This window comes from Bos javanicus, chromosome 4 (genome assembly GCF_032452875.1).
Source record: "Bos javanicus breed banteng chromosome 4, ARS-OSU_banteng_1.0, whole genome shotgun sequence".
Lineage (NCBI taxonomy): Eukaryota > Metazoa > Chordata > Mammalia > Artiodactyla > Bovidae > Bos > Bos javanicus.
Window position 1 is genome coordinate 68,454,750 of NC_083871.1, and position 14,497 is coordinate 68,469,246.

The window sequence follows — 14,497 nt, forward strand, 5'->3', positions numbered from 1 at the left end:
CAGGTCCATGGAATTCTCCAGGCAAGAATACTGGAGTGGGCTGCCATTCCCTTCTCCAGGAGATCTGCCTCCTGCTACCTTAGATGTCATTTGAAGATCAGTTCAGTTCAGCCACTCAGTTGTGTCTGACTCTTTGCAACCCCATGGACTGCAGCATGCCAGGCTTCCCTGTCCCTCACCAATTCCCAGAACTTTCTCAAACTCACGTCCATCAAGTTGGTGATGCCATCCAACCATCTCATCCTCTGTCATCCCCTTCTCCTCCCACCTTCAATTTGTCCTAGCATCAGGGTCTTTGCCAATGAGTCAGTTCTTCGAATCAAGTGGCCAAAGTATTGGAGCTTCAGTTTCAGCATCAGTCCTTCCAATGAATATTCAGGGCTGATTTCCTTTAGGATGGACTGGTTGGATCTCTTTGCAGTCCAAGGGACTCTCAAGAGTCTTCTACAACACCACAGTTCAAAAGCATCAATTCTTCAGCACTCAGCTTTCTTTATAGTCCAACTCTCACATCCATACATGACCACAGGAAAAACCATAGCTCATTAGAAGATAGAAAGGCCTAACTTTTCAGCTCTATGGCTTTGCCTACTATTCCTTTAATGAGAAATGTAATGACTTCTCCTTTTTATTCTTTCTTTTTCTAAAACTGAGCAGCTCCTCCAATCATCATTAGACTAATGCAAAGACATAATGATAATTCTGTTTTAAATAAGGCTCCTACTATGAGCAAGTAAATATAACTAATGGACTTGGCATTACCAGAAAAAAATTAGCTGCCAGGTTATAAACTCCATAAATATCTTCTCATAGAACAAAAGGTGATAACCACTGCCTTAATCAAGTTCCATAGAGACAGAGCTTGAGATGGGGATTCATGCACATATTACTTTTTGAGGCATTCAGTTCAGTTCAGTCGCTCAGTCGTGTCTGACTCTTTGCGACCCCATGGACTGCAGCATGCCAGGCCTCTCTGTCCATCACCAACTCCTGGAGTTTACTCCAAGAAAAAAGTTTTTCCAAGAAAAACTGATAGGGCATGAAGGAATCAGGATCAGAGATGTATGTTTGGGAGCTTCAGTTTATTGACAGTACTGGAAGCACTGGGGCTAAGATCATTAAGGGAAGACATGGCCTGCAGCAGGGAATGAAGGGAGCCCAGGAATGATGGCCAGGGCCCTCAAACATCTAGGGGTAAGCAGAGGAGAAACAACCAGCCAAGGGCCTGAGAAGGCAAGGCTACTGAGTTAGGAGGAAAACCATAGGTCTTTGGAGTATGCAAATATTTAGGGGGGAATACTAGCATAGATAGTTCTGTGGAAAGTGATTTCCAGATCCTCAACTTCTTAGTCACTCTCTCCAAAAAGTCACCTGCCTGAGAATGTGCCAACTGAAATTTAAAGCTTCTCCAGCCATTTCCTTTCAGTCACTTGTCTCCCTCTCCTTTCTCTTCCAGATCTTAAAACAGAGCAGTACCCAGAAATGTAAAAATGTCCAGGGCACAGAAAAGAAACAATTAGTAATACTGGTGTCAGTGTGATGAAGTCATGACTGTAATATCTAGCTAATCTTGTGTGAGCCAAGTGATGTCCAATATTTTGCTTTTCACAGAGTTGGAGAACTTAATTGGATTGAGAACTGATGGATTATTTTAAAATTTTTTGTGATAAATTACTCTGATTTTTGGCATGTAAGTCAGGAGTTCAAAGAATTGCATACAGTTCTAAAGGAATATTCTATCAACTTATTTGTATAAACAGGTTTTCTCAGAGCATAAGTCTTTAAAAGAATAAACATAGTAAAGTAATTGATGCTGAATTATGTTTCATTATAACACTAAGTTGTAGTATCTGTGGAAATATGAACTAATTGGAAAAAATAAGCTCTAGTCAACTCATAAGAATTTATGTTTATAATACAATTTTCTTTTCTAGGTTAATACTTTTTCATCAAAACATGTTATATACAATGCTTACATTATTTTGATCAAGTGTATAAATAAATAATTGTAAAGATAACTGAATCTAAAATAAATGTTTTATTTTTTAGAACTTATAGTAATAAAATTTTTAAGTTTTTTATTATCAATTTATATCCATAATTTAGTTACCAAATTGGTGGAGTGATAAAATATAATGGGAAAATATTTTGTGCAGCAAGCTGAATGGAAATGTAAATTCAAAAGGAAATGGGAACAATGTAAAATATCTATTAACAAGGCTTCCCAGGTGGCACTAATAGTAAAGGATCCACCTGCCAATACACGAGAAGTAAGAGACACAGGTTCTATCCTTGGGTCAGGAAGATTCCCTGGAGAAGGGCATGGCAACCCACTCTAGTATTCGTGCCTGGAGAATCCCTTGGATAGAGGAGCCTGTCAGGCTACAGTCCATAGTGTCACAAAGAGTTGGACACGAATGAAGTGACTTAGCACAGCACAGCAACTATTAAAAAAAAAAGCCTATGTATTTTCTAAATGGTTGGTAGTGAATGGGTTTAGATTCTACTGGACACATTTAATAAGAGCAATATAACAGTTTTATTGTAAGATGTCAATATTTATAGCATACTAGACAGTCTCTCTCTCTCTAGCAACTGTTTAAACTTATGATGAAAAATATAGATGTCAATTCTAAAAAGTACAAGGGTCTACAAAATTGTACTAAAAATGTTTAGGGGCTATATGAATAAAAGTGTTTGAAAATGATACATGTAATCCAAGAGGAAAAAAGATTTCAGAGAGAGAGTGGTCAGCTGTATGAATGCTCTGGGGGATAGCATGAAAATACAATCGGACTGGCAACAGTCACTGACCACCTTGATTGGAGCAGGTTCAGTATAGTGCAGGAGCTAGAAACCTAGTTGGAGTAGGTTAAAATGAGAATGGAAGGTGAGGAAATAGAGACTGCAAATAAAGACAACTGTGAATAAATGTTCCTGTGAAGGAGAGCAGAGAAAGGGATTAGTAAACTGGAAGGATGAGGGGGAATTGAGAGAAGGTAAGTATAGAAAGGAGATACTAGAATGTGTTTGAATGCAGATGGGAAGAATCAAGTAGAGAAGAAAAAACTGATACTGCTTGAGAGGAAGGAGATACTAGGAGCAAATGTGAGAGAATCTGGAGCACAGTGAAACACCAATATAACTTCCTTTGTCATAGCAAAGAAGGCAGAGGAGGTGGGGATAGAAGCTAGTGCTGTTATATTTATAGATGAAGAGGGTGACAGATGTGAAAAATGCTATCACATCAAGGGATTGGGCATGCTAATAAGGCCAAAAAATTGTTGGAGTGAAGATAATAGAATAAATGAGGTAGAAGAATAGGAGGCATTGGAGAGAAGGGTGTTTGAAACCAATATTTTAGAAGAGATAACAGTTACTGGTTTGATCAAGGGAATTGGTGATGAGGTCGAGTAGAGGAAAGGGTAATTAGAGGTGATGAAGTTAAGTAGTTAAAGGCCCAGGAGGATATTGGATATATCACTCACATGGATATCGAAGTCATCAAGAATAACAGAAGTAGAATGAAGAAGACAGTGAATCAGGTGCCAGTCTTACAAACAAAGGGATTAACTGGGAGGCTGAAAGAAGAAGGCTGTAATAGAATGTTGGGTAGAACAGTAATATGTTATGAGCTTTATAAGATTATGGTTTCTGAAAGCTGAAGGAAGACAAATAGTTTCTAGTGAGTAATGGGTAACTAGGAGAACAGAACGTCTGTCCTATGTCAATGCCCCAAAGTATATGGAACTTGAGAAAGAAAGTAGCCACCACTTGAGAAAAATGTCAGGGAGGGAGACTCAGGTACAGCAAGAGGGCCAAGGGTGATTCAGTGAAGAGGTTGAGGATTCAAGGAAGTTTGCTGATGACAGATTGAGAGCGGAAGCATGAGCAATAGAAGGACTTAGGAAGGAATCTGAATGATGATGGATGGATGGGGAAATTTGTGCTTTTGCTGGAAATACCAGTGATGGAATTTTCCCTCTTGGCAAAGCATGCTATCAGTGCATTCTGAAGTCCAAAGGGCTTAGCTAGAAGATGCAAGGGCAAGTGTACACTCAGATCCTTCCATGTTTCCCATATAGAAAACTGTGAAACTATTCGTTTTTCTTATTCAGTCACTAAGTTGCATGTGACCCTCTGTGACCCCATGGACTGCAGCACACCAGGCTCCTCTGTCCTTCACTATCTCCTGGAGTTTGCTCAAATTCATGTCCATTGAGTTGGTGATGCTATTTAACCATATCATCCTCTGCCACCCCCTTCTTCTTTTTTCTTCAATCTTTCCCAGCATTAGGGTCTTTTTCAATGAGTCAGCTCTTCACATCAGGTGGCCAAGTATTGGAGCTTCAGCTTCAATCCTTCCAATGAACATTCAGGGTTGATTTCCTTTAGGATTGACTAGTATGATCTCCCTGCTGTCCACAGGACTCTCAAGAGTCTTCTCCAGCACCACAATTTGAAGGTATCAATTATTCATTACTCAGCCTTCTTTATGGTCCAACTCTCACATCCATACATGACTATTGGAAAAAAACATAGCTTTGACTGTACGGACCTTTGTCAGCAAAGTGATGTCTCTGCTTTTTAATATGCTGTGTTTGTCATAGCTCTCCTTCCAAGGAGTATCTTTTAATTGCATGGCTGCAGTCACTGCCCACCATGATTTTGGAGCCCCCCAAAATAAAATCTGCCACTGTTTTCATTTTTTCGCTTTCTATTTGCCATGAAGTAATAGGACCAGATGCTATGGTCTTAGTTTTTAATGTTGAGTTTCAAGTACTTGTAGGCTTCCCTAGTGGCTTAGTTGGTAAAGAATCTGCCTGCAATACAGAAGTCCCTAGGTTGGGAAGATCCCCTGGAAAAAGGAATGGATACCCACTCTAGTATTCTTTCCTAGAGAATTCCACGTACAGAGAAGCCTGGTGGTCTACAGTCCATAGAGTTTCAAATAGTCAGACATGACTGAGCAACTGAACAACAACAAATTCATTATGAGATAAACTAAAATATCAATCTAAACCGTTCATTAATGAGACTGAGAGCAAATATTAGAGAAATAGGCAGTTAGATAGACTTCCACTTTTCCATTTCAACTTACTTAAACTTTAGATCTAAGCCTCATTTGGTTCACAGTTTTTCATGCCTTTTACTGTTTTTATGCCTTTACTACAAACCCTGTTCTTTTAAATATAGAGTCGAAACCTTTTTTGTGCAAATCAATTAAATCAGAAATAATGCATATCAAGGGAATATGAAAGAAAAAAATTAATATTTGAGACTTAGAATAATTCTTACTTTGAAATCCTGTTAGATAAGCTTTTTTTTTCACAGATGAAAAAAAGGCATTTAGAGAGAGTAAATAACATTCTGGGGGTAACATGGCTAGGTAGTAAGATGCCAGCTTTTGTGGCCTCCAAAGTCCGGGCTCTTCCTCCTTCAATGCCACAGTGCTACTCAACGTGAGACATTGTGTTGAGACTAGAGAGGATACAAAAACAAGTATGACATGGTTCACATCATCAAGGTCTTTATAACCTAGTGGAGGTTCAGACCCACTGTAAGTTCCATAAATAACTTTAAACCCATTCTCCTGTGGATGAGTTAGAATTAGAAAAGACTACAGTAGCCCAATAGAGAAGGAAATGGCAACCCATTCCAGTATTCTTGTCTGGAGAACCCCACAGACAGAGGAGCCTGGCTGGCTACAGTCCACAGGGTCACAAAGAGTTGGACATGACTGAAGCGACTTAGCACGCATGCACAGTAGCCCAAACTTAGGTCACTAGCCAATTTTCTTTGACTGCATCCAAGCTGATCGATGGAAAATTATATGTTTGCTTTCATGTCCTAAGACCAAAAGCATCTGCTTTGTGCTGCCATGTTGGGGAAGGAGGGAGAGGGGATAGAGAACTGGAAAGAGCTAGATGTTTTCACTAGGCCACGAATATTGGAAAAGACCAAGGTCTCTCCAGTCCTCAATTTCCTTCTGAAATATGTGGCTACTCATTCACAAAGTTGTTATTCATAACATGTTTTCTCTTTTAATTGACCCAGGGTGATATACAGTGGTTGTTTCTAATGCTTAGTTGAGTTTTTTCTTAGCAAAATGTCTTAACTGATAAAATACCTCCTCCCCCAGTATTAGAAATTATAAAATCATTGTCTATAACCAAACCCTTCAAATAAATTTGAAACTCCATACACACATGGTCTCATTTAATCAAACAACCAGCTGAAACAGTTACTATTATTGCCCCCACTTTAGAGACAGGAAAACTGAGCCTCAGGGCTCAGTTGAACTTCTAATTGGCTTCCTCAGAGACTTAATGATCTTATTTTCTAATTTGCATGAAGAGAACTGTACTCAATATCTTGTGATTATCTATAAGGGAAAGAATTTGAAAAAGAGATATATATGTATGTATACATATATATATATATACATACACACACATATATATAACTGAATCACTTTGCTGTACACCTTAAAACAACACATTATAAACCTTCTTAACTTCAATTAAAAATATAAAATTTTTAAAATCTGTGAAGTTTATTTATCCAGCTTTCATTTTTATGCCTCTACTCAGTGATCATGCAGATAGAAACTATGACCATGGGCACATGTAAATGCATGATTTGACTTTACAAATACATATAAGTATGAACTTGCTATCCAACCTAAACTTGAATAACTGTTAGTACTGAGGATGACTCACAAATTCAAGAACTAAAGCTCTGAATTTTTGTTTCAAATATTGTCTTTTCTACCTTGAGAAAATCAAAGCTCCTTAGACTTCTCATTCGAATTTCCAAATGAGAAAAGATATACATGCACAATATTTGCAAACTGAAAAATGCTCAGTCTTCAGATTGACTCAAATAAAATTTTCCATTTCTTTCTTTAAAAAAAAAATGCCTTACGAATTTTAAACCACTGAACAAATATAAGCTATTAAGCTATTGTTTCAAATCAGAAAGTTAAGCCATTGGATTTTTTTTTTCTCAGTCACATTTCTAGTCCAGACAAACAACCTAAGGACAACAGTTAATAAATATGTAATTGTTCTTCCTCATACTTATCACCAGCCAGTGGCATTGCTTGGCTGCACTATTCCCAAATGGACACAAAATGCAAGTCTCAGTTCTATACATATATTAAAATAGGGTCTGGCAAACTCATAAGATAAAATGGAACAAAAAAAAAGAGACAGTTTCAAATGTGTATTTTACAATAAATGTACCATGTGCTTCTGAGAATTTGCTTAAATCAATATTTTAAGTCATATTGTTGCCCAATTCTTTTAGCCAAATGTAAAGGGTTCACCACAGGACAGAGTTAATACACTTTGCTACTTTATGTTTATTGATAAGGACTTGGCTGAAGGAGGAAGGTTCAGTTTTTACTTTGATAAAGAATGTGAGCTCTAGAACTTGTAACTGAGTATTGTTACAATTCTACTGGGAAAATTACATTTAGAAGCTCTTCCCTGTTTTGCTACCATCTAGGCTTCTGACCCATGCCCCCATCCTTATCTCCTCTACCAACAGACATAATACTTACACTCCTATGGTTCTATTCATTGGGTCATTGGTGAATAAGTGATCAGTCAAGAGTTTCAACTGCCACAAAAAGAACCAATTCTGGAAATGTACTGGAAGGCTGTGGAACACGTGGGTCCCCCAGAGGCTGAAGAACAGTCACTGGAAAAGACAGGAACCAAGGGACTCTGGATTGGGGAAGCAGACGTACATGTAGCAGCAGAAACCCCAAGACCAGCACACTGCTACAATTTTTCATCACTTCTTAAGCTCAGGTGTCAGCCTCCTGGAAGAGATTGGTTGATTGGTCAAGGTCAGGTCATATGACCACTCTCCAGCTGTGCATGGATAGGGAGAAGAAGAATACAGCCTCTTTCACATCTTTAAGAGAGAAATGTCTAGTTTAATATTCCCACAAGGAACTCATATAATTGAGAAAAAGAAGCTCTTGAAAAGGAAACTGGTGTGGTCTTAAAGAGAGGCAATGAATACGAAGCAGCCACAGCTATATGAATATTCGCTGATGTAAGTTTAGGAAGGATCGATAGTTAAGGGTGGCAAACAAGGAGAAAGGATTCTGGGGAGAGCAACTACAAGGACTTTGAGCACAGAATAGCTTCCATGAGCACTTAACATATGCTAGGCACTCAGCTATGATTTATATGTGTTACTTTATTCAACTTGCATGAAAACTCTGTGCAATAAATACTGTTATTTCTGTCTTACCTTAAGATGAGATAAAAACTGAGGTTTTTAAAGAGAAAGTAGGGTTTTTTTTAATGTGAGCATTTTGATACTGAAGTCAGATAATCTTTGATATGGAGGCTGTCCTGGGCACTGTGGTGTGTCCAGCAGCAATCCTAGCCTTTGCACATTAGATGCTACAGCATTCTACCTTCCAAGGTGCAACAGCCAACAATGTCTCCAGACATAGCTAAACATCCCTGGGACAAGCATAAAATTGCCCCAAGTTGAGAACCACTAAGATCAGTTTCCCAAGTCACACCACCCAAGGCTTGCTCCCACACCCGTCTGAAGGCAGAACTTCAGCCACCAACCGTGTTCTTGGCACACTTTAATTTACCAAGTATTTTCACACAGATTATTTCACGAGTGTCTGATAACATTCCTGTAAAGGAGGCGCAACAAGTTTGGCTGTCTTTGTGTTTCCTTTGGAGAAATGAAGTTTCATCACCTTTGTGTCTTGCCTGAGAGCTTTCAGTTCTCTGTCAAGTCACCACTCAAAAACCTTTTGAGTTTGTTTGGTTTTTGGTTCATGTGGTTTTCAGTTTATTTGCTTCTAACCCAGTATTTTTTCCCATTCTACCCAGTTTTACTAAACCATAGAATTGATATTAGGAATAAGTTCCTTGATCAAACTGTTAAGGAGAAATATAAATTCTTCTTGAATGATCAAGTTTTACTATTTTGGAACAAGTGAAAAGTCAAAAAGAGTGAAGGAAGGAAAGAAAGGAAGAAGGGAGGGAGGAAAGAAAGAAGGGAAAATGACTTTATCTGGCTGCTCCAGAGTTTTATTCTTCCTCTCACCAAAAAACAGACTCTCAATATGCATTACAAGTCACTTCAGATCCCAGAAGAATGGAAGGAGAAGAGTTCTTTGGGTTTCATCATAGGTTGGCCCCATATTCCCTCTAACATGCTGAGGCATTGTTTTACTTCTGACTCAGAGGGAAGACTGACTCACAAATACCACTTTACCACTTAGCCTTTCATTGAAGTTCTCATGGCCAAGACCAGGTCAAATTTGAGGCAGCTTGGAGTATGAGATCAGATGAGTTCATGGCCCAAGGCAGGATGGCTGCAGATGTTTGGTAAGGAAAGATTTTGACAGCTGGGATGTTCGTGACTTAAAAGCAAAACAAATCTCCTGGCTAATTGGGAACCAAGACAATGCCTAAAAAGAAAATGACAGGCCTTGGTTAACCACTAGAACTCCTAGGCCTTGTCCCATCTGCTAGGAAGGACCAGCATTGATACCCAAGAACCACTAAAGATCCTGCCGCTTGCCATGCATCATCACTGGCCTCCTCAGCTGCTAAAGGCCATGTCAAGTCCTGGAGACACAGCAGCTGGCCCAGTTTTGATGAAAGTGTAACTGCTGGGAGTGGGAGATGTGAGGGCTGTGAGCAGGAGCCCCAGGTTAAACCACTTGACCAGCTCATCTTTCTGCCTCTCTTGTGTCAAACCCTGTGAGGTTTAGTAGACAGAGCCCGTGAAGTCAGCAGACTGTATTCAAGCCCCAGTTTTTACTTTGTCTTTCATTTCTTTTGGTCTCAGTTTTTTCATCTGTGAAACTAGATAATTGTGCTTGTGTGAAGCCTAAACGAAGGTCTGTTTCTGAGACACCTCGGAGACTATATGCCATTCAGCTGGTGCTCAGTAAAAGGCTATCAGCTCCTTTACTGTAGAATCCAACATGGGTTTCCTTCACCTGGCTTCCTCCTCTGCTGTCAATCAGTACACACTGAATATGGTGATGTGAGCTTGAATTCTGCTCATATACCCTGCTCAGTTCATCACTCCCCAAAATGCCCTCTCCTTTCATTTTAGAAATCTTTCCTCCCTTTTATGAGCTATAGCCGCTTCCGAGAATTCTTCAATGAAAGCTCTGACTTGGATAGAATGGCACTAAATGCTATTCCAAGCAACTGCTTCCGCAATGAACTCCTGGCACAATACTGTATTTACTTAGCTCTTGTCATACATAGAATAATTCTAATGCATACGCTCCATGCCCTCAAAGTGCATTTCCTAACTGATATATACTCACACAAAGTCATGTATCTCTAAACAAAGAAATAAAAACTCAGCAGGAAAGGAAGAGAAGGTTTAGGGTAATATTTTCTACTTTATCATTTAATTGCTTAAGTGAAAAAAGACCCCATGGAAAAAAGTGTTCCTTAAAAAAAAAAAAAAACACGTTAATAAAATTCTTAACCAAAGACTGCGAATAGCCAAATCCTAAAAAATTCATATAAATATCTAATTTAATATACCTGCCTTCATCTCCAATAAATTAGATAGGCAGTCCCATCCCATCTCTTTCTGCTCTCAAGAATAGATAGGAAAGTCAGAAAACCCATTCAAATTAAAGTGTAAAAAGCTGATAGACATTGAAAGTTATTCCTAGAGGAAGTTGCTCACTCACACTGAAGAAAGATGTGTGATGGAATTTGGACATCAGCAAAGTAAGATTTGGAAAGAAGGAACCAGCAGGGCAGCCTTCCCATCACCCCTCTCCGGAGAGCAAGAAAAATTCTTCCATTTAAGATTTGTTTCTTGGCCTACATCAAGTATCTCTTTCTGTGGTTTTAGTGAGGGATTTAGGTAAAGAATGAGGAAAATGGGAATAGTCCAGGGAAGCAGGAGGTTTTATCTATTACAAGCTACAAAACAGCTTTCTTCCTCAGTAGGAACATGGATGCAGAGCTTACCAGTAGTCTTCTCAGTATCCGTGCTCGCTTCTTTATAGTAATAACCTTCTTTCCCTCCAGGGATGGAGACACATCATTAGCCCTTTGCAGCTAGATATAGCCATATGACTTAGCTCTGGGGTGACAAGTGTCACGTGGCGGCTTCTAGGAATCTGACCAAGAAACATGCAGGTGTGCCCTTGTCAGTTGTTCTCCATCCTGTTGCTGAAACACAGCACTCACTGTGATGGCCCTGGGGTGCGGACCATCCATGGTGAAACAGCACAGTACAGAAAGTCTGGCTACCTGACCCCCTGAGCATCGTAGGTGCCCCGAACCATCTGCATGTATTTTCACAGGAGACAGAAAGGAATTTCTATCAGTCCAAGCTGTTATCTTGGTTTTTCTCTCACTTACAGCTGAATGCAAGTCTAACTACCTACAATAGATGAGTGTATCTTCTCAGGGTAAGTGATGTCCACATGCCTATTAATTGCCCAGTGGGTTTATTTGTGTTCAAGTTCAGCTTATCTTTGGTGGGCTAGCTTGGGTAAATAATCAGCATGTTTATCAGTTCTCTAGTTAAATGCCAGAGTGCCAAACCATTGACAAAAAGAATGTCATAACATAAAATTTATTGATAAGTTGAGGGAGACTTGCACAGAAACCCATATAAGCACACAGCTATGTGTGTTGTAACCATATACACACTTTTCATTGAGATAGCAACTGTAGAGATGGAAAGCCTTCTTTCCAGCATGCCACATCTGGGTAAACTCCAAGAGCCAATTGCCTTTTTCACTTTGTCAAGGAGTAGAAAATGACTCATTGTATCCAAAGCAGGCTTAAGTGCCCCCTGATTTATTTACCTATCTGCATTCAATTAGAAAAGTGCCGTTATTTTCTATTTATTTATGGACGTCATTTTGGTTATGCTGGTGCTTTACTATATGTTGTTCACTTCCCTCGAACAGAGAGGCATGTTTACAAAGCCCTTACCCATAATTAGTGTCACTCAGAGGAACAAGGCACCTCTGTTTGGTACCTGCCACAGCTGTCATGCTCTCTTCAGAACAAATTGCACTGATGGACGACTTGAGTCACCAGTTTCTTTAGAAAGTAGCATAAAAAGTGTTATTGCAGCGGGCCTGGTGCTCAAGGAAGCCATATCAGGTGTTACGCTCTGTGACAGCCCAAGCTCAGAGACAGCTTCCTCCATTACATTTCCAGTTAATTATTCCTGTACTTTTCAATAGCTCCATGTCATAAAAACATGACATGCAGTCGATTCGGATTAGCTTTATCCTGTCAGGTGATGGCAGACCTCAGACGACACGTTATTCAGTGGAGTTGGCTCGGGTATTCTCTACACATGACTGTCGGCCATATTTAACTTGTGGGGGTAGAGGGCAGGAAACTCACTTTTTATGGGTATACATTTCATTAGGATTCTAATAAAAGTGCCGTATCTGTTTGAGAAAAATATAACATGCCCCCACTGCTGTATCTAATTTTTCTTTAGGATACTTTTATATTAACATAAATTGCTTAAAGGAAAAGCATGTTGTAAGTAATATTTTTTTCCAAACATGAAGCTTTATTAAAACTTCAAGATGCTTTAAAAAAACAAAAACTTCATGATCCTCACTACTATTGCTCGTGGTTCTTCAGATCCAGTCCAGGCCAAATGGACTTCATTGCAATGCCATGCCAAGAGTGGGCAGCAAGAAATGGAGCCACAACTGAAGGAGCTGACCAGGCCTTCTCCAGACTGTCCAAACAGGTACTGCACTGCCCGTGCACATTTTATCCTGAAGGGAGTGGAAGCATTGTAGACTTCTGTCTTTCAATCTATCAGTGTAATGAGCACACTCTTGAAACTTCTTTCTCTTGAGTGAAGAATTTAAAAAGTGTATACACAATCAAAATGAAATAGAGAATTGAAAATCCCTTATATTGGATTAATGCATGCCACTTTCCTAGGAATGATTTTTGCCATGGGTAACAGAAGAGGTCGCCAAAAGTAACTTAAGCCATAAGCACATTTATTGCTTGCTGAACAAGGTAGCCTCTTTGGTTTGAAGAATTTGTGATGTTATCAGGGACCTAGGCCCCTTCCATCCTTCTGCTTAGTGTAGGCATTCATCCTTAGTCACGTCTCTTCACGGTTCAAAAGATGGCTCCAGGCAAGAAGGTAAACTCTTCCAGAAGCCCATAGTCAAACTGGGTCACATGACCACCCGTAGATGAATGGCTGGAAAAGTAAGCATCTGAATTTTTCAGTCTCTAGTTGTGATGTTATACTAGTAAAGTATAGTATCAACTATACTAGGCTTTGTGATTGACACAGGTTATTCTGAGCTATTGGGTTGGCCAAAAAGTTCATTTGGGTTTTCCCACTAAAAGCCCAAATGAACTTTTTGGCCAACCCAATACTTTAAGTTTTCCAACTGTGCCCCATTTTCCCATTTTTTTATGCTTCTCCCTCTCCCTAAAACCCTTTATTCAACAGATATGCACACACATACTTTTCCACCCAGATAATTTTTCTTTTTTAAGATATAATTGACATAAAATATTATATTAGTTTACAGTAGACAACATAATGATTCAATATATGCATATATTGTGAAATAAATCTTGTTAACATTTGTCACCACACACAGTTACACTTTTTTAAATCTCATGAGAACTTTTAAGACCTATTCCCTTAGCAACTTTTAAATATACAATACAGTATTATAAACTGTAGTTCACAATACTGTACATTACATCCCCATGAGTTATTTTATAAAGTTAATCTTCTGTGTTCTTCATATCTCAGTAGAAATACTGTAACACTTCTGGGAAATTACCCTCACTCCAAGCTCAAGTTCATTGCCCCTTTCATAGATTCTCCTAGAATCCTATACACGTGGGATCCAGGACTGGACCCTGGGGAGAGGCACTTCTAAGTGAAAAAAAAAAAAAAAATGAGCAAAAGTAAAAACAGGTTATACCTATTTCTTTCACTTAAACTGACTCTATCCAAGTCCCCATTCAGAGTTAGGAAACTATTTACCATGGCCAAGCAATTTGGTGCAGTGGGTAAAAACAGGTACTATAAAGTCAAACTGCCTTAGTTCAAACCCCAGCTTGGAGAAGGCAATGGCACCCCACTCCAGTACTCTTGCCTGGAAAATCTCATGGACGGAGGAGCCTGGTAGGCTGCAGTCCATGGGGTCGCTACGAGTCGGACACAACTGAGCGACTTCATTTTCACTCTTCACTTTCATGCATTGGAGAAGGAAATGGCAACCCACTCCAGAATTCTTGCCTGGAGAATCCCAGGGACAAGGGAGCCTAGTGGGCTGCCGTCTGTGGGGTCGCACAGAGTCGGACACGACTGAAGTGACTTAGCAGCAGCAGCAGCAGCAGCAGAAAGAGGCTGGGTGTGTTACCTAACTTTTCTCAGTTTCAGTTTCCTTATCCATAAAACGGGGATAATGGTAAGGTCTACCTATAGTATGTATAATTGA